The sequence below is a fragment of the Carettochelys insculpta genome, chromosome 1, assembly GCF_033958435.1.
Source record: "Carettochelys insculpta isolate YL-2023 chromosome 1, ASM3395843v1, whole genome shotgun sequence".
Taxonomy (NCBI): domain Eukaryota; kingdom Metazoa; phylum Chordata; order Testudines; family Carettochelyidae; genus Carettochelys; species Carettochelys insculpta.
This window is the reverse complement of record NC_134137.1, coordinates 128,560,130-128,580,840: the sequence shown is the minus strand read 5'-3', so window position 1 is coordinate 128,580,840 and position 20,711 is coordinate 128,560,130. Positions and strand designations below refer to the sequence as shown.

At 43.7% G+C, this 20,711-nt stretch overlaps 1 protein-coding gene across 3 annotated transcripts in view; it reads right to left on the bottom strand.

Moving 5' to 3' along the window:
* Positions 1 to 286: 286 nt before the first annotated feature.
* Positions 287 to 20,711, bottom strand: part of LONRF2 (LON peptidase N-terminal domain and ring finger 2) — a 140,699-nt gene continuing 120,274 nt past the window's right edge. Inside the window, exons 14-15 of one of the 3 annotated variants that reach the window (XR_012645208.1) lie at positions 14,165 to 14,304; positions 287 to 859 (exon numbers count right to left, since the gene is read on the bottom strand). The gene's annotated coding sequence lies outside the window, so the exon portion shown is untranslated. The remainder of the gene's footprint in view (positions 860 to 14,164; positions 14,305 to 20,711) is intronic. The other 2 variants (XR_012645209.1, XR_012645211.1) reach the window with 2 other exon arrangements.

The window sequence follows — 20,711 nt, the reverse complement described above, 5'->3', positions numbered from 1 at the left end:
CCTGAGGTGGGCCTCCACAGTGTCCTGGAGGTGGTCAGGGCCTGCTGCACCCTGCACAACCTTGTGGAGGTGAAGCCTGAGACATTCGTGTGGGGTGGGTCGTCGAGGCGGGGCACAGGTCTGAGCAGCCCCCTGCTGCCCCATGCCACCAGGCCCAGCAGGACAGAGTGCAGGTACAGGAGGCCCTTCAAGCAGGAACTGCAGTAACCCCCCACCCTGGACATACATCCCCCCCAGGCAAATGCATCCCCACCCCCACACATGCACAGAGGACATGGGGTTAAACTCCACAATAAACTCTTTAATTGCACCTACCACCAGTCTGTGCCTGTGCCAACTCCAGAGAACTATATGGGGTGGGGGGAATGACTGTAAACAGGGGGCTGGGGGGGACTATACACAGGGGCATAGCAGACCCAGGCAGGCACCCACCAAGCTCCGGGAGGGTTGACGGTCAGGGCGGGTGGCTCTACCCATTGATGGAGGGGTTGAGGGCTGGGATCGCCATTGCTCATGCCTTCCCCTCCCCACCCCATGTTTGGGGGCCCCATCAGGGCTGGGCTGGAGCCAGTGGCAAGGGCCATGGCTGGGGTGAGGCCCCAGTGGCCTCCCCAGGGTTGGCACACGGGAAGCAGGGGGCACAGGCGCGGCCTCCTCCTGGCTGTCCCTGGCCAGCAACATGCAGGCCAGGTAAGGTCCTGCAGGGCTGCAGCGTGGGCAGTGTCCCCCACCTCCTCCTTCCTGGGCTTGTGGCACCAGCAAACAGCCCAGCGGCAGTCCCGCGCAGTCCTGGCTTGAGTTCTGGGCCACTCCCCCTTGCCTTGGCTGGTGGGGCTGCTAAGGTTGCTGGCTGCTGGAGCTGCGGAGACAGAAGGGGAAGGGAAACAAGCCACTAGTCTCAGATGCTGGCCCCCGTGTCCCCATCCTGAGGGCCCTGCAATGTCCATGTCCCAGGGTTCCCCACATGGGTTTCATGGGTGCAGGTTCCCCCCCACTGTCCCCTGGTACCTCCACATCCAGCTGGCACATGGTGCTGTCCCAGACACGTGGTGGTGAGTGACGTGTGTCATAAGAACATAAGAACATAAGAATGGCCATACTGGGTCAGACCAAAGGTCCATCGAGCCCAGCATCCCATCTGCCGACGGTGGCCAATGCCAGGTGCCCCAGAGAAGGAGAACAGAAGACAATGATCAAGTGATTTATCTCCTGCCATCCATCTCCTGCCCTTGTTATGAAGGCTAGGGCACCATACTTTATCCCTGGCTAATAGCCATTTATGGACCTAACCTGCAAAAATTTATCAAGCTCTTTTTTAAACCCTAATAGAGTCCTGGCCTTCACAGCCTCCTCGGGCAAGGAGTTCCACAGGTTGACTGTGCGCTGTGTGAAGAAAAATTTCCTTTTATTAGTTTTGAACCTACTACCCATCAATTTCATTTGGTGTCCCCTAGATCTTGTATTATGGGAAAAGGTAAATAATTTTTCTATATTCACTTTCTCCACACCATTCATGATTTTATATACCTCTATCATATCGCCCCTCAATCGCCTCTTTTCCAAACTGAAAAGTCCCAGTCTCTCTAGCCTCTCCCCATATGGGACCCTTTCCAAGCCCCTAATCATCTTAGTCGCCCTTTTCTGAACCTTTTCTAATGCCAATATATCTTTTTTGAGGTGAGGAGACCACATCTGCACGCAGTACTCAAGATGTGGGCGTACCATAGTTTTATATAGGGGAAGTATGATATCTTTTGTCTTATTATCGATCCCTTTTTTAATAATTCCTAACATCCTATTTGCCTTACTAACTGCCCCTGCACACTGCGTGGATGTCTTCAGAGAACTATCCACTATAACTCCAAGATCCCTTTCCTGATCTGTCGTAGCTAAATTTGACCCCATCATGTAGTACGTGTAATTTGGGTTATTTTTTCCAACATGCATTACCTTACACTTACCCACATTAAATTTCATTTGCCATTTTGCTGCCCAATCACTCAGTTTGCTGAGATCTTTTTGTAGTTCTTCACAATCCCTTTTGCTTTTGACTGTCCTGAACAACTTGGTGTCATCTGCAAACTTTGCCACCTCACTGCTTACCTCATTTTCTAGATCATTGATGAACAAGTTGAACAGGATCGGTCCCAGGACTGACCCCTGGGGAACACCACTAGTTACCCTCCTCCATTGTGAAAATTTACCATTTATTCCCACCCTTTGTTTTCTGTCTTTTAACCAATTCCCGATCCATGAAAGGACCTTTCCTCCTATCCCATGACCACCTAATTTACATAAAAGCCTTTGGTGTGGGACCGTGTCAAAGGCTTTCTGGAAATCTAGGTATATTATGTCCACTGGGTGCCCCTTGTCCGCATGTTTATTAACCCCTTCAAAGAATTCTAATAGATTAGTTAGACACGACTTCCCTCTGCAGAAACCATGCTGACTTTTGCCCAACAATTCGTGCTCTTCTATGTCCACATGCATTGGGGCTGGCGGCCACATGGGTGGCCTGTGGCAACCCCAGGCAGGACCCAGTGTCCTTTCCCCAGGTGCTGGGGTGCGTGGTGTGCCCACCAACTATCTGTAGGTCCCTCCAGAAAGTCAGGAGAGGCATCGACAGATGTGGCCTGGCTGGACAGCCTGGATGGGATGTCAATGACGAGAGCCCCTTCACTTGAGCCCTCATCATTGCTGGTTGGGTCCAAGCACCAGACCATCCATAGGCACCTGGTGCTGGCTGCCGGTCCCGGATGCTTCTTGCCCTCCGTTGCCATCTCCGGCTTGGGCTCAGCCATGTCCATGATGACGATTGGGGGTCTGGAGGTGGTGAAGCTCTTTATAGTAGGAGCAGCTTATGGGTGCTGCCCCCGATTGCCCAGCCATACCCCAGGTTTTGCAATAGCCCTGCCAGAGCTCCTTCACCTTCAAATGGACCTAGTCCAGGGTGCGGGTGAGGTGGCCCCATCTGATCAGGTCCTTCGACAGCCACTCAAAGACCATGGCATTGCGGCGCTGGACCGCTGTTTGGTGAGGGACCTCCTCATCTGCCCATAGGGACAGGAAGTCCTGGGGCTTGGCCTCCATCCAGGAGGAGGCCCAGCACTTTGAGGCCTGGCTCACCTCCTGGGAGGGCTCTCTGCTGTCTTCAGGGGGACCCTGGGGTGGGCAGGGGTCTTGAAGGCCTGCCATGGGACTGGGGAGGGCGAGGAGCTGCCTGATGCATTGCAGAAGGCAACGAGCTGGAGAGCAGCCTGGGCTCCCTGCTGCCTGCATGGTCTCCACTTCCTGCCTGAGGCTTGTGGGAGCCTGCGTCTTTAAATGCGGCCAGACGCTGGAACCATAGAGCTCCACTTATGCTGAGAGTGGTGTCGCTGCCCGCTAGCTGATCGTTGCCATAGAGGACTTCCTCTTTTGAAACAGCCATCTGAAAAGCGTCTACACTCGCTTTCTTTTGAAGTAATCTTTTGAAGTGGGCTGCTCTTTCCGCCATGGGAACGGAGGACCAACTTTGACGGAACAGCCCTGTTCTTTCAATGTTACTTTTGAAAGATTGCAGGGTGTGTGTAGACGCTCTGTGGATTATTTTGAAAGAAGGCCGCCTTTTGACCTCACTTTTGAATGTACTTGCTAGTATAGATGTGGCCTAAGTGACTGTGGCTGCGTCTACACAATGAGCTAAAAATCAAATTTATTAAAATCAATCTCTTAATGCTGGGTTTCATCCATTTCATTTTGAACATCTTCACCTTCCCACATGCTCTCCACAAAATTGACTTATTGCTGCCCCATGCAAGTACCCAAAATCGAGCTTAAATGAAGTGCTGCAGCAGTGTATTGTGGGAACCTGTCCCATAGTTCCCTGAGGCCCATAGCATTCTGGCCTATTTTCACTGGTGCAGCACGGGGAAAAAATGCCCTGCAAGCAGATGTGGATATCTGACGACATCTTCCCACATTCCATTCCCCTCTTTCCCCTGCCCCGTTAAACAAATGTCTTTTTCCAGACGGGGGTCTGGCTTGCCTTTGTAAGAGATGTGCTTTTTTATAACTTGGGGGGAGGGAAGGGAAAGGGTAGTAAACCTGTCCCATTGACAGGTTTTTTAAAATGGAATGCAAAAGCACTGGATCTTTGCAGGCTTGGATGTGGTTTTAGACCTCCTGGCAAAGAAGACCCTTAAAAGAAGAATATGCTTAGCTCGACACGGGTGCTACACTGGAACTCAAATGAATCATTGAAACAGTAATGGCTTGGAGCGGCTAAAAGGCAGCAGGCATTTGACAGCCCTGAAAATTGTGACCAGCCAGGGAGATTATGTTGACCACCCTTTGATTATGTTGGGCCTGAATCAGAATTTAGGCCTTCTGCCAAACAAGACCATTAGAATGTTTAAGTAGACAAAGGTGCTACACTGAAACTCAAATGAATCATTGAAAAAGTTACAGCTCGAGGGTGGCTAAGAGACCCCTGGCTACAGCCATCACCTGGAAATCATGACCGCCAAGGGAGACTTCCCCATGATGGTCAAAAGACCCTCAGCTATAGCCAGCACCTGAAAATCATGATCCTTACTGTGCACAAGCTGTCTGGCACCTTGCACGACATGCATTTTTATTGGTTCAGGGTCAAGCCACGTGATATGGCTGGGCGTGGGAAAGTTCCAGACTGCGTGGCACCTCTGGGGGGAGGGAAGGGACAGGACGTGGGGGTCAGGACAAAATGTAAGTGGCTGAAAAGAAGTTTCTCATCCAAGCACAACCCCCACTCCCAAACTAGCTGCCATGTGATACGGGTGAGGGAAAGTTCCAGAATGCGTGGCACCTCTTGGGGAGGGATGAGCTATGGATAGAGTATATTTGCATGGCACCTCTCAGGGAGGAAAGGGAGCAGATGTGAAGAGCGGGAGAAAATGCAAACAGCTAAAAAGAAGTTTCTCATCCTAACAGAGAAGCACAACCCGCCACCCACAGCCTAGCTGCCAAATGGTACAGGGGGCAGCAACTGGTTTCAGACGTGCAGAAAAAAAAGGCAGCTAGCAGGGGTATACACAGACCCACAGACCCCAGAGACGCGCTACTAGCAATGAAAAAGAAAGAAGATTTATTGACCCTACAGCCATGGGCTTCCAGGTGCCAAATGGAAACAGTCTTCCTGTTGCCTAATTCCTCAGCACCTGTGAGCAGTGGAGATGTTAGAGGCCAGAGTGGAGAACTGTGGGGCATTTTGAAGCACATATGGGACGTGTCTGGAGGCTAATGGATTTGATTTAAAGACATGGCGCTTCCTCACTGCCCCTCATTCGGAATTTTCAATTTGGACTGACGCTACACCCATCAGATTACTACAATATTATGATCTTGATATTATGTTGATTTTAGTGCTCCATAAAATGAGCTAATGGGGTTTACAGTGAGGACAGACACTTGGAAAAATTGAGCTAATTGACTTAAAATCAATATTATCGTGTGGCGTAGGCATAGCTCATATTAGCCAAAGGTTCAGTGCCATAGTGCAGAGGAGTGCAGAATGCCCTCATGACTATTACCCAGAAAGTATATTCTATTCATATCAGACACAGAGTACTGTAAGGACTGCTGTCTGAAATTCACATTTCTGTAAGTCACATACACGGGCAACCAATCTTTGATGATGTGCAAATCGCTGGAAGTTTTGGGTACCCCTGCATCACCTTAACCCTCAGGAGGGTAACATTTTCATCAAAGAGAAATATATCCATTTTATGCTTATTGTAAGGGCAGCAACCGATTCTCTTAGTCTATGTTTAGACTGCATTTGTATTTCAAAATAATTTACACAATTTGCGCAATGCAAATCCTGTAAATTGTCTCCAAGTACCTTATTTTGAACTTGATGCATCCAAACAGCACCGAAGTTCAAAATAAGGGTCTGTTCGGAAAGTGCCCTTACCCCTCTCATGATAAGGGGTACCGGAACCAGAATACCGCCCTCAAAATATCAGCGCTATTTTGAGCTTCCAGAAAAGTTAATGGTTTACCTTTCCTAGGTTTCTTAAACCTCCACTTTACAGCATTGCTATTTTGGGATACCTCTGTACCCCGAAATATCAAATGCAGGCTAAACATAGCCTTAGCAACTTACACTGCTGTCCAAAACTGTAATGGGTGAGCACGTTCTTCATCAAACCAATAGCTTAAAAAATATTACCTCAACAACCTTGTCCTTTGCTCCACATATGCATTTTGGTTTGGGGGGTTCTGAGTAATTTTCTTTTAGTTGAGGATTTTCTGGCCAGAAGAGGAAGTCAAGTAGGACAGCAAATGGAAGTCAGCTTTTGTCTATGCTGAAGGGTGAGGTCAATCTACATAGGGCTACACTTACACTACAGTGATGTGTCGAAAGAAGTCACTGTTGGAAGAGATTTCATGACAAAGCTTCTTTTGACATACAGCCATATACAAAAGCTAATCAGGCTGGCGCTCAGCTCTGTCGACAAAACAGGCACCCAGAAACACAGCAGGCAGGACTGCCCATTGTTCTAGATGCCCTGTCTGCTGAGAGAAGACCCCCCCCCCAGAGCATCCACAGTTTTTTTAAAGTCAGCAGAATCTGTTGACAGCAGCATTATGCCTCATGGCTGTGAGGCAGCACACTGCTGGCGAAAGTGCTGAGTTTTGTCAACACTGTCGGCAAAACACATTTTGTGTGTGGATGTTCCATCAGTTTTGTCAAAAAATAAAAAAAAACAAAGTTTTTTTTGGCAAAACTTGCTAGTGTAACCATAGCTTAAATGTATATGTTGAAATTTCACCCTCACTAATGTAACTCGCCTGCTACACCGACTTAACTATCGTCACAAAAAGCATACAATCAACGTCAATGTAGCTAGGTCGACACAGTGACAGCGTACACACTATTGATTGCATGAACTGTTGCTGGCTTTCAGAAGCTGTCCCCTAATGACTCACACTGACAGTTTAATCAGCACTACTGGTGAGGATGTGAACTGTTGACGCAAGGAAGAAGCAACCTGTCGACACACACAAGCACGGTGATTATTGCTGAAGTACCAGATATAAGTTTGGTTGACTTGAAGACATGGCCTCGGCATTGCCACATGCTAAGTAGTGTGCATTGGTGGAAATAATGTGAAACTACATAGACTTCTTACAGGATTCTAAATTAATTTTATATCAGAAAAAAAAACCCAGGCGCTGCTGAGACCTGCTCAGTGAAGATTTCTGCTCAATCTGCAGAATAGTTAAAAATTAAAATAAAAAAATTGCATAAAGAATAGGATTTTGGAATAATACAGAAAATATACTATTGCATGAGCGAGCTCATCTGGAAAACTCTTCATTTTTGGTAATTCCGTCTCAAAAAGGAGGAGAATGAAATAGCCAACACAAAGGATTGGAGTGGTGAAAAACTTGCATATGAAGTGAGATTGAAGAAATTGAGAGCATTTTCCTTAGACAAGAGACCAAATAAAGAATGTTAGAGAGAGGATGACTGGGAAATTCTATTCACTTTTTTAATAACGTAAGAACAAAGGAAATATTCAGTATAATTGAATGGAAAGAAATGTAAAATGCATAAAAGGAAATCCTTACCCCATCCCACAAAACACAATTACCCAACAGTACTCATGGTAACAAAATTTCAGTGCAAGAAAAAAAAAAGAAGCAGTATTCAAAAAAGGAATTAGATATTTATGTGGATAACAAGAACTGCCAGTTGGAATAAATACTACAAAAGCCAAACAGGAGTTTTGGAAGGGACCCTCCATCACTCTAGTACTTCAAGGTTTCATCCATTCTTTAACTATTGGGGACCATGGGAATAAGTTCTCAAAACTGCCTAATTCAGTGATTTCTTGTAGCTTCCTCAAAAGCTGCTGCTGCTGGCCACAATTAGAGATAGGATTCCAGCCTAGATAGACAACTGGTCTGATCCAGTATAGCATTTCTTATATTCTAGATTGGTATCTTGCTGCATGATAGTGGTCCCTCTGGACATTTGAGGCACAAAAGACTGGCAACAGAGGCGGGTTTAGCTGGCATAGGCACATCCACACTGCCTCTGCCATGCTGGCACCCCCTTCTGCTGAGGCCAAACTCTTGCAGGGCTATAGTAATGAGCTTTGGGAGTATGCAAATAGCACACCATTTGCAATCCCTAGAAGGTCATTTTGCATAGCTCTGCCGGCAGCGGCACTGGGCAGAGAGCCGTGTAGACATAGCCCATGTGTATGTTTATTTCTCACTTTATTTACCCTTTTTTGAAAGCTTCCACTTGGTTAGGACTAGAACAAATATCAGCTCAACGGGATGAATTTTCCTTTATACTGTAATAACTCTATATTGTTGCCTAGAGGGTAACAGAAAGTAACATAAGATTTGTAAAATTATAACTGCCTGAACCAAACAGACAGAATTATGGTAAGCATTAACAAAACTATATTTCCCTATACTATAAGGTGAAATCAAATATCTTAATGTTTTCTTTCCTGGGTCACATAGTTCTTCAAAAACCCACTGAGAGAGAAAAGAGCTGGTCCTCTTTGCCAGATATTTACTGTCTAAAGTTTTTGAGCTGGTTTGTATTGCAATTACTTTATTCCATTATCTCTCAATTTGCATTTTACCCACATATCATCTCCTAAAGACCGTTTAAGACTTTTTAAAGCCATAAACAACTCAAGGATTTATATTAATTTAAGGTATTTCTAGTACTCTCTCTAGGTTAGTCTATCCATTAAATTAGTACATCCTTAGGAAAAACAAAGATACATTCCCGATCATTGCATTATAATTCCCATTCTTTACCTGAAAAGTACTTTTTTCCATAAAGGCATTTGTGGATAGCCTTTGTGGAAATGGCATAGTGGCCTGTGTATCGCATTTTAATCTGATTCTAGAACGCTTTTGTTTCTTAGGCGTGGATAGGGAAGAACTTAGAATTACCAACTTTATTTTAGAGAAGAATGGGAAACAGTTCAAAGTTCTCACTCTCCTGACTAGGAAGCAGACACATGCAGATTTGTTGATACAGTTCAACAGCAGTATATACCTGATGGTCCTTAGTGTCATCAGTGGCTATCTGCAACATAGGAATGCCCATTATGGGAATGAGCCAGGAGGAAGGCTCCAGGGACTATGTATCCTGAACTCAAAAAGCCTCAACAAACTCCACAACACGGTGTCCCAAAAATATAGGGTATTATTTTGGTCTGAGATCCAGAAAAGCCATATATATTGTGTAACCACTGCATTTAATTGCATTGCCATTGCTTCTGAATTGCATCCTACAAAAAGTTAGCCACATGCAGGAGTTGTTTCCAGTAAAGAGAAAGCTAAAAAATAGCAGTAATAGGAGATATGCCAAAGGTAAAGTTAGAAGACTGTTTTTCGTTAACACTTATCAAGAGAAGAAAACCTTGTACAGGAAACACTGTAGAGGAATAAAGGAAGAGATAACACGATATAATGTTTTGCTTGAACAGCATTTCGATAGTTCCCTTCAAACAAAGTATCATCTAACAACAATGGAAACTATATATATTTACACTAAATGGGTTGTATGGATTTGAAAACCATCCTTTTTGGGTGGAAGGGGAGCTACAGGCTTGAGAATTCTAATATTTTCCTATTTCTGGATGTATGGTAGCAAGTTAATATTTCTGTATTTAATTCTTAAAACACCAAGAGGTAGAGCTATGTTGACAATCTGGAAAAGATAGGTATTATTAATGAAAGCTAATTTAAAACTAAGATTAAAATAGTGTTCCCGCATATAAATTTGTTTAAATGAGCTGTACCCAATGTAATGTTAAGTGACTGCACAAACTAGGAAATGTTACAGACATACTGGTTGACGACTAGCTAGTCTCATTGTTTTATGCACCTCTGGACATCTTTCTTTCAACTGCTCTTATTCTTCCTGTGCAGTGTTTTTGGTTTTTCTCATTTTAGGTGATAAGCTATGGTAGCTTTATAAGAATTGTCATTGGCTATGTCTACACTAGCCAAAAACTTCGAAGTTGCCATGCAAATGGCCATTTTGAAGTTTACAATGAAGCGCTGAAATTCTATTCAGCACCTCATTAGCATGCGGGCGGCCGCAGCACTTCGAAATTGATGCAGCTCGCCTCCGCGCGGTTCATCCAGACAGGGCTCTTTTTCTAAAGGACCCCACCTACTTCGAAGTCCCCTTATTCCCATCTGCTCATAGGAGTAAGGGATTTCGAAGTAGCTGGTGTCCTTTTGAAAAGGAACCCTGTCTGGACGAGCCATGTGGCGGCGAGCCGCATCAATTTCGAAGTGTCGCAGCCGCCCGCATGCTAAGGAGGCGCTGAATATGTATTTCAGTGCTTCATTAGTAAACTTCAAAATGGCCATTTGCATGGCAACTTCCAAGTTTTTGGCTAGTGTAGACATGGCCATTGACTGGCAAAAGCTGCATTTTCTGCGAAAATCCACAACCCACTAAAAAGTCAGTGGAAAGGTCCCACCAGTGTAATATGGTGTATCAGAGATCAGAATCAGGATCTCATATACTACGCGGATATTATCTAGAGATGTGAAATATAGTTGACGCAGAGAGCAGAGGCAGTAAGTACTCCTCCCATATTTTCTCAAATCTTTTCCCTAACCTACCAGCATCCCCTCTATCTTCTCTGGATTGTGGCAGCTCACTCTCATCCAAGCTCCCGTCTCACCCAGGCAATGAGAAACAGAAGCAGTAAGCAGTCCAGGCTGTTCTTAAAGTGGTCTGAAAATGGTGGCTGAGTCTCTGATAATCTGAAAGACGATGAAAGCATCGTCTTTGGTAAGCCAGTACTCCAAGTATGCCCTTCATTGACCATACTCATTTTTTATTTTTTTCCAGGTGTTCATTGTCCATCCCCACCCATCTTTAAGAAATGAGTCTAGGTCTGATGACAGCGAACAATAGAGCTTCATTATCATTCTATTGTGTATAACGATGGGATCAAAGCCTATTTTCTCCAGCAGACTTGTGTTGTTCATTGAAAAGGAGAGATGAAAGAAGAAAACGCCGTAGAGTTCTCATGCTTGAGTCCCTAAACTTGTGTCCTAAAAGATCCTCTGGAATCCCTTGGAAAGGAAGGGGAAGAACTCTTCAATATGCCACTTACCCAAGCCAAGGGCAACAAAACCTCATATCAGCAGTGTCAAAGGCTGCTGACATAACTAAAAGAAACCAGCCCAGCATGCACCCTTGAACTTTATCCACTGCTAAAAGTACGCAAGCAGCCATATAGTTCTATACTGTGTTCAGGCTATAGCACAGGGAAAGTCAAACTAAAAGGGATCAAAGAAATGCATGGTCCTCAGATGACACCCATAATCTTTCCCAAAAAGGAAAATTAGTATTGGGCCATGTGTTTTTAATGGAGCTTCATGTGTTTCACCACCAGGGGCATATTATACCTGCAGAGGAAAAACTGGATTTCCCCTGAATGCACAGCTATTTATATCTTCTAAGTATCTAAGGCTGTCTACACTATGAGATAAAATCAAATTTAAAGGAGTTAGCACGATACTAAAATGTCGCTGTCTTCACTGTAAATGCCATTTGCTCAAATTACTGAGCCCTAATACCAATAACAAAATGTCAATATTACAGGATGGGTATAGCATCAATTTTGAATTTAAAATTTAGAATAAAGTCCAGTGTGGAAATGTCATGTCTTTAATTCAGATTTATTTGCCTCCAGAAGTGTCCCATATGTATCCCAAAAGCTATGCAGTGACATTCCGTGTATGGCTGCTTCCTTCTCCACTGCTTTCTATCCAAGTGCACAGGAAGAAGGTTACAGGAAGTCCACAGATTTTTTGATTGAATTAGATTTGAATTCTGCAGTGCCCAGGCCTGCAAATATAAAGGTCCGAACACACAGTTGACGGAACCAGTTGAGGCTGGACAGAGCTGATAGCACAGCTGCCCACCACTATGCCAACATCCACAGCGGATGCGCGGCTGACAGAACTGGGTGCGGGAGACAAGGCTGATAGCACAGCTGTCCACTGCTACGCCAATGTCTGCAGAGGACATGTGGCACAGGGACCCCAGGTGGGTTTTGGGGAGGTCTGAATTCTGTTACTGAGTGCTCTGAATTCTGGGGCAGTGCTTTGCATTCTGGGATTCTAACATGAAACACCGGCAAGCAAGTGGGGCTCAGGCTCTGTGGGATAGTTACACACAATGCATTGCTCACACTGTTGAACTTGCACAGGGCAATAGGGACGCAGATACTTGACACAGAAAAATGATGGGTTGAATTTCAAGAAGTTTTGTGGACACAAATTCAAATTTATAAGAATGAGGTTAAAAAATCAAATTTATTAAAAATTGAATTTATCTCATAGCGTAGGTGTAGCCTAACAGTTCTCTTATTATGTCTAATTTACCATACTTAAAGAATGCCATGTGTTGTGTGCAAATACCTTGTAAATTATTATATTGATGCAGATGCCTGGTTTACACTGTAACCAACAGTAAGAGGGATATTTGTATCTGAGAGAGTTTTATAATTTTACTTTTTTAAAAAAGTGAATTTTTGGCTTATGATTTCACTTTATATGGTACAAAAAGAAGGGGCTATCCAAGAGTTACTGCATACTCTTGCAGTATAATGAGTTGCCCCATTATAAGATTTCAAACTCCAGTAGCTTTTCTGGAATATTGCAGTCTTATACGTTCACCAATGTTTTCGCTACACTATTTTGTGGAACACCTCAGTACTGTATTTAAAACAAAGAGAGTCATTCCTGTTGACCATTTAAGATGAGCCCAGCTTACTTCATCCTGGCTACGTCTACACGTGAAGCCAACATCGAAATAGCTTATTTCGATGTAGCAACATTGAAATAGTCTATTTCGATGAGTAACGTCTACATGTCCTCCAGGGCTGGCAACGTCGATGTTCAACTTCGACGTTGGGCAGCACCACATCGAAATAGGCGCTGCGAGGGTACGTCTACACGCCAAAGTAGCACACATCGAAATAAGGGTGCCAGGCACAGCTGCAGACAGGGTCACAGGGCAGACTCAACAGCAAGCCGCTCCCTTAAAGGGCCCCTCCCAGACACAGTTGCACTAAACACCACAAGATCCACAGAGCCGACAACTGGTTGCAGACCCTGTGCCTGCAGCATGGATCCCCAGCTGCAGCAGCAGCCAGAAGCCCTGGGCTAAGGGCTGCTGCCCACGGTGACCATAGAGCCCCGCAGGGGCTGGAGAGAGAGCATCTCTCAACCCCTCAGCTGATGGCCGCCATGGCGGACCCCGCTATTTCGAAGTTGCGGGACGCGGATCGTCTACACGGTCCCTACTTCAACGTTGAACGTCGAAGTAGGGCGCTATTCCTATCCCCTCATGGGGTTAGCGACTTCGACGTCTCGCCGCCTAACGTCGAAGTTAACTTTGAAATAGCACCCGGCGCATGTAGCCGTGACGGGCGCTATTTCGAAGTAGCGTGCACGTGTAGACACGGCTCCTGTGTGTCAGACTAATGATGTTCATGTTTGTTTAAATAAACCAAGCTAATAGCTGGCTTAATAGGGGGAAGAATAGTTCAGTGGTTTGAGCATTGCCCTGCTAAACCCTGGGTTATGAGCTCAGCTCTTGAGGGGGCCATTTAGGGATCTGGGACAAATAGGCTCCTTAAAAAGGAGAGGGGGATGGTGCTTTGTCCCGCCAAGAGGGTGGGGCACTAGACTTGAGGTCCCCTCCAGCTTTATGACATGCATCTCTCTCCTTACAAGGTAAATTTCTGGCTCTCAAAACTTTTGAGTACTTGTGGTTTTCACTTCACTGCAGTTATCAGAAGTTAAAATGAGTCTTTCCTTGGAGATGCTGCCATTGGAGAGTTTAAAGAGATCACACCCAATGAATCAAGTAGTCTGATGGGGTCAAAACATGGACTAAAGACCTGTTTTCTTACTACAGCCTTGAGAGTAGGTTGTACTGTTTCAGAGCAATCTTCCATATTTGTAAAAAGTGGGGAGGAATTGGGGAATGGAAATCAAGTTAGGAACACAATATTTGCTACAGTGGATCAGATCTCTTGCCTAGCAACAAAGGACTCTTCATTCCCCAAGTAATAAAAAAAATGACCCTTCTGAGACGAGCCAAAGACAAACTAAAACAACCAACCTTAAACTCAAATCCCAGGGGCAAAACTCTCACTGGCTTCTCCAGGATTTCTCTCATAATGCATCTCTCCATTTCTACTGTGCTGTCGCTGAAGGGAAGTGACAAAAGGGATAGTTGGTAAAAGAATTCCTTCTGAACACCTACAGCATGAGGAAATTAATAGTTAGTAATAGTTTCATTTGCCCTGCGAAAAAACTATTTTTCTGGTACCTATTTTACTGGCCAGCCCTTAGACTTACGCTGCAAAGTATTTTACTGGTTCCCTGATTGCCATGCTATTTAATGCATTCTGTGGTTTGCTCGCTGATGATAGCTTAAGCAGAATTTAATTGCTAACATATTGTCATCTGAATTAAGAGCCATATGATACCAATTTAAACCTTGCTAATTTTTGCATAAAGATCAATCTGTCATTGGAATGAAGCAGAAAAAGTCATAAATTAAATTGTCAGCTTTATTACTAATTGCAGAAGTTTGGTTGTTTTGAATTCACTATATTTTCTCTATAGTACCTATTGAAAAGTATTTCTGATAGATGTTGATTTTGTACATGGGTGGTTTTCTCTCATGCATATACAGAGGCATACATCACTGCCCATAATAGTTATGTATGCACACACAATAGGAATGCAGCACTATTGCATATATTCTAAAAGGACTTGTACATCTTCACCAACCAGCCTATTGTATATGTTGTTACATTTTTCCTGAGATAATCAAAACTGTTTTTTTTTTTTACTTGGAAATGTCACCAATGAGAAACTGCAACATTTATACATCTTTCTCTTTAATTTTTTTGAAAAGCTGTAGTTGAACATTTTCTGAACTATTAGGTGATGGGCTTTTGTGGGACAAACCCGCTTCTTCATAGCTATATAATTTCCAATCCTTTTGGACCTCCGTGCTGTATATCTGGTCTAGACTGGAAATTATATAGATCTGAAGAAGTGGCCCACGAAAGCTCATCACCGAATAAATTATTTTGTTAGTCTTTAAAGTGCTATTTGACTGCTGGTTTGTTTTGTTGGAATACAGACTAACACGGCTACTTCCCTGTTACATTTTCTCAACTAGTTGCTAGGGTGCTTCTATTTTTACATTTTGCTTTGCAAAGAGTCAGCCTCTTTTTATGCACTAAAACATACAATATTAGCCTTATACTGAAGAGAAGGGGCTACATAGCACAGGCTGCCAAAAAAATCATGCCCATCTCAGAACTACAGGGAAGGTACCCTTTGACCAATCTTGAATCTTTCTACAAGCTGCAGAGAGGCCACTCCATGGGAGAGGCAATGCAGATGAGTGTTAGGAATAGGGTCCATCAATCAGCTGGCATGAGCTGTATATTCGTGTGTACGCACACCCTAACCTAGCAATGAACCTTACAAAACACACACACAAAGATTATTTATGCTCCTGGCAGGAATAATCTTCACTAGAAGGCTGTGCATGGGTTGCTTATGGCCAGACTACAGGCACACATTAATGCTGCTTTTGTAGCACATGTATGTGCTATTCTTAGGACAACTGCCCATTAAGACAGAATTGCCCACACCTTTAATGAAACAGACTTTTATTTATAGTTTGCCAAAAACTACTAAATGAAAGTGGTAATCTAAGGAATGTTTTCAGCAGATACTCATTTTCTGTTTGTGTGTAATAAAATTCATTTTTGGCAATGGTCAAGGATATTCAAATTGAAAAATGAGAGGGAAGCTGAAGAAATGCCAATGCCGTGGACATTACTATGGAAGAGATGAGCAATCAAAAAGAAGGAAACCTATGAATAGTGTATATAAAATGATATCTTATAAATTACTGCTACCTTTTGGTGACAGAGACTAACACAGCATTCATGAGACAAATCACAGGATGACTTCCAGCACTATCCATGAACATGACATAAGATACTGTATTTGTTAATGTTCATATACAGTAACAAATACAGTACACACAAGACATGTTCATAATTAAAGAAAGGCTTTCTGGTATGCTAGTACCATTTGCAAAGAATAGGTTGCATACAAGTGGATTTGCATACAAATGAGAAACTGACAGAATAATAATGAGACTTTGATAAGACCATATACCCATGTGGCTAAGTCACTTAAATAGCAAAGAAACATTACTATTGCATTAAATGATTTTAAAAGTTGATCACTATAAAATATTAAATAAAATACTTGAGACAGCAACATACAGCAATTCAAAATATTAAGCATTTCAAAATAAAAAAGACCACTTTGCCCATCTTGTAAAGGTGATGTATTTTAAATTTAAAATTACTCTTTTTAATTGAACCAGAAATTGATTTACTGCTGTATATTGTCATCAAGCCACACCTGAACACAAGCTTGAAACATATAGGCTACAGATACACTGGCCTGAACTACCAGCAGCAGTGTGCTAATGGGTGGTCTCTAAAATGCAAATTGCCACTAATTTGCATATTCATTCGCTGGCAGAGGCTGCTGCAAGCAGAAGAAAAGCTGTGTAAATGTGGTTCTGCTGATGAAACCCCGGCCCCTTTGTTGGCAGCCTCTTATGCCTGGAAAAAATCAGGCATAAGAGGCTGCTGAAAAAGGAGGGGTTTCACCAGCAGAACCACATTTACACTGCTTTTTTGTCTTTTGGCAGCAGCCTCTGCTGGTAAGTGACTATGCAAATGACAGTCCATTTGCATTTTTGAGATTGTTCATTTGCATACTGCTGATGATATTTTAGGTCAGTGTAACTATAGCCATATAGGGCCTTAAAGAAATAGGCCTTAAAGAATTAGGGTCTAGAGAACAAAACATTTAAGCATGTGCTTAATTTTAAGTTCAGACCTTAATCCCACTGAAGTCAGAAGAAGATAAATTGACTGCCAGTGTCACTATTTGAAAACCTGGGAAGTCATTCAATTAAGTGCTCTGGAAAGAACTTTCTTCAACATTTGAATTTGTCTTAAATTGAGTACCTTTTGAAATTCAGTAAGAGTTTTCCCTCACTAACTTCAGTGAAAGCTGGATCAAGTACTTTGTAAACAATCTCTAAACCCAGATGTACTGATCTCCTTTGCTGACAAAAAAGCTTTGTGAAGACCATCTTATCACAATCATAAGGTTTGTATATCATGTGTGTATTACTAAGTAAGCAAACTCAAAGTCCATGGGAAAGGTTATGGTTACAAATTTCACAGAGGTGAAAATGAACAAGTTTTAAAGTAAACCAGTTTTTAAAACAGGATTCTATACCATAAAAAAACAAAAAACGAAAAAAAACCAAAAAACCAAAAAACCCAAACAAACTACCAGAGCAGAACAGCTGTTAAGGTGCTAATAGAAAATGATTTTCCCAAAATTTATTTCCCTTTTTATAACTTCCTTTTCCTTCCATATGACTATAACATTTACGAATTAATAGAACAATTTGAAATCCATTTGAGGGTTTCAGCAGATGCAGAGTGAATCTTTGGTATGCTTCCTAGAAGGAAAAAGACAGGGCACTTTTTCCCTATGCATATGATGGCTTGGAGGTCTACACATTCTTACTTTGGCAAATCATTGAGACAGCATTTGTTCATCAAATGTGTGCATATTCATATAAGAGCCTAATACAGTTGATGTGTGTCCACTGTCTTTGGCAGAATAAGAAATGATGGCCATATCTACACTACAAAAATAACTTTGAAATTGCTTAGTTTGAAGTTGAGTGTCTACACACACCCTACTTCGAAGTTAAACTTTGAAGTAGGGCACTACTCCATTCCCAGGAATGGAGTAAGGACTTTGAAGTTGGGCTCCTTTACTTCAAAGTTAACTTCAAAGTAAGGGAAAACATGTGTAGACTCTCTGGTGGCTATTTAGAATAGTGCCTAACTTCGAAGTTAGTTTCTAGTGTAGACACACCTGATGTGGTTTGATGGAGAGAGAATTTATGAGATGCTTGTTTCCATGAGAACTTGCCCATCTATCAGATCCTGGTTGAAGCAGGACAACAGAAGAGCTCCAACTACTCAAAATCTGGGAGGACTAAGAGGTAAACATGAGGTGTGACAGCAAGGTTCTTATGTTCTTATGTTCTTAAGGTTGTAACATTGTGGAAACTTCCAACTGGTGAGAGCTTCTTTCTACTCACACACCATAGCCATCTCTCACTGGATGGCTGGAAGAAGGATGTTTTTGAAGTGTAGAAGTCCAGGAGTAGAGGGGGCTTCAGAATGTCATTTACAAGTTTCACGAGTGCATTTAGCTGGATATCAACTAGGTCCAAATGCAAGTTTCTTCCCCAAACAGGTGAACAGTACTCAGCCGAATTAAAGCCAGTGTTGCCATTCCCAGCATTTGAACATCACATCCCTAGCTAGAACATGCTGGCATTTGGATTACATTGATGCAATGCTTCATTTTGCAGCTCACCTTCTTCAGATGTTGATAGGTAAGACTATGAGGAACAGTGACTACAAGGTAGCAGAGGTTAGGATCACAGGTGATAGCCTAGGGTTGCCAAACCCCTGGTTTCAAAAGGAGTCCTTCAGAATCAGCCTTAATCTCCAGGGCTATGTCTACACTAGAAGTATCTGTCTGCAGGAATTACTGCTGGATGAAATCTTCTGACAAAACTTCTGTCAACAGATCACGTCTACACATAAAAGCGTATCAATCTTTTTATCCACTCTGTCGACAAAAGGGCCCCCAGAGTGTCTACACAGATTTTTTGGTCAACTGTTTCTGTCAACAAAACACATTTTGTTGACAAACCCCCAGTTTTCATCCACAAAGCTCTCAAGTGTACATGTAGCCTGGGAAGCTTCTGCAGCTAAACTGGGAAATTTTAGTCCCCTAAAAGTTTGGTGGCACAGTGCAGCTCAGGCTGGCTCCATGCTTGTCCTGGCACTGTACCACTCCTGAAAGTAGCTGGCACATTCCTGTGTCTGCGAGCCCTAGAGGTGGGAGTGTCTCTTCACACTGCCTCCTTTCCGAGCACTGATTCCACAGCTCCCATTGGCTGGGAATCATGGCCAATGGGAGCTGTGGGGGTGGTGCCTGTGGGCATGGGCAACATGCCACCTGCCAGTCCTGACAGGCCACAGAAATGTGCAAGCCACTTCTGGGAGTAGCATGGAGCCAGGGAGTGATTTTTGCCTCGGTAGCCTGAAATACCTTACTGTGCTCTGAACTAGAAATCTATAGAAAAACCACAGAAGGAGTTTAAAAGTCTGCTGAATTGATGTAATTGAACAGAAATGGAATGGTGGTAGTGCCAGGACCCTAAGACCATTAATTAATTTTAAGAATTAGGCTTTAATTAAATAAAAAATTAATAACAGTTGAAATAGAAAATCCAGTAAAGATTGTTACAAGGTGATTTCATAGAATGGGAGACTCCACCTCTAGAGCTCATAGGAGGAGTTCCTTGCATATGATATAGTAATCTTCTTGTGATGCAATGGTACATTCCACTTCCTATGGAAGATTACTAATCAAAACTCCATAGAAATACACTGTAGCCTGCAGAAATACATTGCCCTCTTAGACAGAAAGTGGATAGAGTTCATCTAAAGGTCAGCCAAGAAAACCCCTGAAGAAACTCATAATATACAATAGAAGGAGATGCTGCATGAGGATGATTCAGCAAAATTCCATAAGGATATATTGGAGCCCACTGAAGCAAATGGGGCTTCTATCACCTGCAGGTAAGTGACTACGCTGTGAGGTCATTGAAAAGTTGAAGACTGATTGGCCACCTAGGCTCAGCCAAACAGTATATAAAGGCCACAGCTGTGAGACTAAAGCTCCATACAGACAGGGACTAGCAAGTAAGTTGAGGAATGCGGGCTCCTGAAAGAGAAAAAGAAAGAAAGAAAGAAAGAAGGCACCCACGAACAGCAGTAACAGCTCTGGCAGAACCTGGCAAATGAAAGGCTGCTTGAAAGACCACCATTGCAGCAGCAGCCCACCCTGGGTTCCAGGGTTGTCCCATGCAGTGGCTGCTTCTGGCACCTAGCCAATGGGAAGCCGCTGCAGTAGCCCAGCACCAGTACCCTACAGCAGTTTCCCAATTGTGTTTGGCCACAGAACCCTTTTCAACACGAAAGAATTTTGCAGAACTCCATTCCCAGGCTGCACCCCCCGATCCCCCAAATCTGGCCCCCATCCCCAAGTTTTACCCCCATCCCACAAACCTGCCTCCCCCTTCTCCAGGCAAAACCCTTCTCAGCCCCAAACCTGCCCAAATACCTCATCTAATATGGCAGACGAACCACCCTCTGCTCCTCTGACTCTAGTCCCAAGGGCCTGACGCAGAACAACACTGGACCCGTCTGACTCCCCTACCAGCGGCAGTGGGCCAGTGAGTCACAGAGGAGTTAGCAGCAGCATCAGAGACTCAAATGATTCCTTAAACTGCATGTGGCTCCAGAGGCGCAGGTTGCTGACTCCTGACTGCACAGCTCTTGTTTTCACTCCTGCAGAACATCAGTTGAGAAACACTGACCTACACGGTTGTCTTTCCTGCCTGAGGAGACACTGCACCTCAGAAGGAGGTAGCAGAGAGTACCTCACCA